This window comes from Battus philenor, unplaced genomic scaffold, assembly GCF_028537555.1.
Source record: "Battus philenor isolate CCGP_79_NKW_IND1 unplaced genomic scaffold, ilBatPhil1.0.hap1 SCAF_25, whole genome shotgun sequence".
In the NCBI taxonomy this organism is placed as follows: Eukaryota; Metazoa; Arthropoda; class Insecta; order Lepidoptera; family Papilionidae; genus Battus; species Battus philenor.
In genome coordinates, this window is record NW_027181688.1 from 8,474,865 (window position 1) to 8,479,751 (window position 4,887).

Consider the following 4,887-nt stretch of genomic DNA (forward strand, 5'->3'; position numbering starts at 1 on the left):
ATCCCATCTACCAAGCGTGACGATTATGGAATATATTCCCATTTGTATGTTTAGGGGGAGCCATATGCAGTCTATGGGGTAATATTAAATATTCCTGCTGTGTATATATACACAAACAGACATATGAGAGAAACCTATCTACTCCTTAAGTTGTACATTCCTGAAATGGCAAAGATATATACCAGTTTACGCGTATCAGAAGATGTTAGGAAATGAGATAAAGCAATATTTAATTTATAAATGAACCCTAGTCTTCTCCACGAGGTCCTTCGTTCTATAGCTATTTTGTAGCATTATACCAACATAACAAAACATTATTTCCACTTAAGCTATTTGTCACAGCGAGTCCGCCTAATTATTTTTAATTGCGCTCTTTCGTTAATTGAAGTGAAGTTTGTCTGAAATCACTCGTGATGACTAATAATTAATATGGGTATTGTTTTTCTTCTAATTAATTTTGTAGCATTTTTTGGATTTTATATGGATCTAAGTCATTGGTAATAATTATAAAGCTTATTACTAAAATTTATACCATCCTCTGGAAACTTATTTGTGAGCAGTAGCAATCCAATATAAAAAATTCATAAAATATGAATTGTAAAAGATTATTTATATTTTGGGAATTGAACCCTCGACCTACTATTGTAAGTCTCGGTCACCACCGCGCCACCGCTGCTCATAATACATAAATAATACTAGAAGATTCGATGGTCAGACATTTTGCACGTTAATTCTTTCAATATACAATTCATATATTATTGATACTGATATATTCTCATGATCTCCCGTATCTTTTAAAAGACAATTTTGTTCGAAATTATTGAATACAAACAATACAATTTAAACCTCATTGGAACGTAACGATTGTTTGACTTTAAATTATTAAATGTTCTTAGTGAGATAGTTATAAGGTAACAATTGTAACTAATTTTATATTTCTAAGTTTCTAAGATAGTACTTTCTTACTGCCTTTTGTCACTGTTCATCTCCAATAAAGTAAAGTAAAGTAAAGTAAATAAATCTTACTTCTTTTATTAATCTTTTCCTGTCCAAAGCGTTTTGCTTTGGTATCAACTTCCCCACGGAAATAGCTGACTCTCTATTATACAAATCAGTAAATGTTGCAAAAGAAGCTTCAAGGACTTTTCCCCCGAATCTCCCTTTTATAAATAATTATGTATGTATTTCTAAGTAGATGTAACATATGTACTTATAATTAACTTTTGTAAAACATTTAGGCACCTGCCTAATAATTATCTTAGCACCATCTTGGATTGACTGGTAGAGAATGTCTAAAATCATTATGTCGACGATTACACAAATTTATTATAGTGTTAGAATTGACGAAAATTTCTAATTTTTTCAGTATCCACCACAATGGGATTTGTTTTCCTGTTAATATTAACATCGGCGTTGACTATAGAGGTAATAATTATTTATAAATTAGTTTTTTGTTAGGAAACGACTTCTGGCCATATCTATAACATGGCTGAAGTCGTTTCTATAAGACATAGACATAACTGAAGTCGTTTTGTCGGTTCAGTTAGTTTCTTCCATGAAATGATCAAATTTATTCTATCATTTCACAATTAATGTTTATTTAAAGTGATAACTTGACTTTAAATTATCCTGTTGATGAATGAAAGTAACTGCAATAGGTCAGACAATTTGAAGTTGGCTTTAAACGTTTGCGCACACGACAGATGGCCATGCTAAAGTCGTCGGAAGATGCTAGATGTATAGAATCAAATCAGATCAGAGATTCCCATTGGAAATCTATGGGAAAGTTCTATGTCCAGCACTGGACACCCTGTGATGGCAATGGAGAATTATACATATGTCTTTCAAGGAAAAGGTCGTCTATTTTGTCGTCAATAAGTAGGACATATGAATTAATAGGTTTGAGTATTAGAACGATGTATTTAATCTCGCACCTATGTATGGCTATTAATATAGATAATAGTTCACTTTCATTTTTAATCTAATCAAGCCAGTTCAATTTTTCCTCAGTCAACTAATTCTGCACAAACTAACGGGACAGCATGCGTGTTTTCTTCGGGAGGTGAACGCTGTTCGGGACATGTTTATAGAGTCAAAGTGAGTAAAACTTTTTATACATCATTTGCTATAACAATAGACTAGTAGGTTTTAGTACAATATATAAATCATAAGAATTAATAAAATGGGCTTAAGAGTGATGATCCTTTGCCGATGAAGTAAGTTTGACCGTGGAATCAGCCCAAGTCTGGTCGCTGTGGATACGGAGTACTTGAATTTTAAAATACTAAGTTTTCGCACTTGGTTCGCCGGAACAAGAACATAAAAAGTACATGGAAAATTTTTGAAAAAGACTTTTTTTTTCGACATCAGAATTTTGTTCCCAAGGTATGTGTCTCCTCGGCAAGCGATATCGACTCCCTCGGTATAATAACGTTATTTGCAACATAGAGCTGGATTTAGTCAGGCAGGTTCATGAACACGAGCGTTTATTTTAAATTATCTGAAAAGACAAAAATTTGTTATAGCTAAACTTAATTATTTTATATCATATCTACGTAAAAACTATATTTACACTAAGTTAAAAATATTTAAATCGATAATACCATAGGTAAGAGTCCTATGCAAAGTATGTTAATACAAAAATTATACTTTACTTTTAGCGTTCACCGTTTTGGCAGCAACCGCTTGAGACGATACATAACCAAAAACAACTGTTTTTGAGTATACTTTTTCCATCCGTATTTAAACCAAAACCGGCATCTACACCGGTGCAAAATCCGGAACCAATAACGGAAGCGCAAATAAAACCGCGATCCGAATCGCAACCAAAACCGAAACCGAAGGCTAAGCCAACGCCAAAATCGAAGTTGAAACCGAAACTAAAACCAAAACCAAAACCGAAACCAAAACCAAAACCTAAGAAGAAGCCGTTACCAAAACCGAAGCCGAAACCGAAACCAAAACTTAAACGGAGACCAAAAACGAAGCCGAGACGAAGACCTAAACCAAAGCGGAAACCAAAACCCAGGAGACCGAAATATACACCGCCGGTAAGGTCACCTTTCATTTATCTTAGTATGATCTTTTTGTTATGTTATGGACTTATCTTACAATTTCGATGATCGACATGAACTATGATATTCACTCAACAACTCGCTAATTTGACTATTCTCCATTAAAAAAATCTTTTGTTCCGGCGTTCTTCTAACATTTCGATGGTCTTTACGGAATACAATTTGATATTGCTGTCAAAAGAACCTTCGTTTTAACAATCACTTATTGATTTTAATTAAATTTCTTTTTAAGAAAAAAATTATCATTTTTTTAATATTTTTCATATCAAGTGCAAAAAGCTAGAAATCACGTGTGGATGGAGGCAATCTAGAGTGCCGACAGAACTGTCGGGACGCAATTTAAAACTTTGCACGATTTAATTCTTATAAGGGAAGTCCTTATCCCTTCTTAATGCCCGGGAGTTAAAATATTAAAAAAAAACGTTCTGAGACCTTTTTGAAACCTCTTCATTTTATTGGCAGCCAAGTTATGAGGAGGAGGTAAGTCAGAAAATTTATATATACTTTGTTTTGTCAAATAATGTTTACCCGTTGGCATGTATATCTATAACGTTTTTAAGAGTGCTGAAAGCGATATACCTAAATTTCTTATAAAACGCGTTCCAATAAAGGCACAAATATCTTTTCGCACTTTTAAAATTATAATTGTCATGGCAAGAGAATATTTAACATTTCTTACAATTTGTTCATTTATGCGAAAATGTCAAAATAAAACTGCAGACAGTAGTTAAATATTTTTTCATTATATGTTTTCTTATTTTAATATTTAGTCATAATTAAAACATATGTGTAAATTATTTTTACTTTTGTAATTTACTACCAGCCTTACTATGACGAAGAGGTGAGTATATACCATTTTTTTAATTTCATCATTTCTATTTATCTAATATACTTTAACGTGTATTTCTAATATAACATTTGTGTTAACATTAAAAATTATCTGTTGTAAATACACAGAATAAAAGTAAATACATTGCTTTTGATGCGCAAGATAAAATATATTTAATATTTTTGTGAACCCAAAAAGAAAGTCTGGCAAAAAATGATTAACATTATGTGAACTTTTAGATTAAACCATGAAACATACTGACTTTCAGTAAATACGAGTATGTAATATCAATAATAAAAATACAGTGGAAATAATGTCACTGACGTAGTTCAGAGATTGGAACATTGGAAATGAAAGGTAACGACCACGGTCTCCAGTAGCGACCACGATCCTGGGCAGGCCCTACCAGTCCACTAGGTAGACCGGTGATGTAGTTAAGATCGCGAAAAGTAACTCGATGCGCAAGACCCGTCATTGTCGCAATCTTTGAAGGAGGAGAGAATCTTTGCAGCAGGCGTCTGTAAACTGAAAAGAAGAATGTAAAAGGCGTTTAACTACATTTAACTGTTCCTCTCAACTTTAATAAACATAGAAACAATATTTTCATAAATGTTTATAACAAAATAAGTAAAGGCGTCGTAACCAGATGCTTTTATCTTTTTGAATTCGTTTATATTGTTATTATTAGGAATATAATTTATTATTATTATTATTACGCACACACTATTTATATTTTGTGCGACAGAGATAACGCTCTGCGAAGTCGAAATTAGCCGATTGTCTCTTTCCAAAGGTCGATGTGCATTATTTATCGCCGGGTAATGTTCAGCATTTTGATCCAAGTTTCGTTACAAGACTTACATAATTGGTCACTATAATTTATCCAAACTTTATAATATTAATATAAACAAATACAGAAAGATAATAGCATCTGATGATTTTACTTATATTGTTATAAACATTTAAATATTGTTTCTATGCTTT

The 4,887-nt window shown here is 32.3% G+C and overlaps 1 long non-coding RNA gene across 1 annotated transcript; it reads left to right on the forward strand.

Moving 5' to 3' along the window:
• The first annotated feature begins 2,980 nt into the window (after positions 1 to 2,980).
• Positions 2,981 to 3,915, forward strand: LOC137924926 (uncharacterized). Its single transcript, XR_011107619.1, has 3 exons — positions 2,981 to 3,050; positions 3,537 to 3,554; positions 3,898 to 3,915. It is a non-coding gene; the product is annotated as an uncharacterized lncRNA (long non-coding RNA).
• The last annotated feature ends 972 nt before the right edge of the window (positions 3,916 to 4,887 follow it).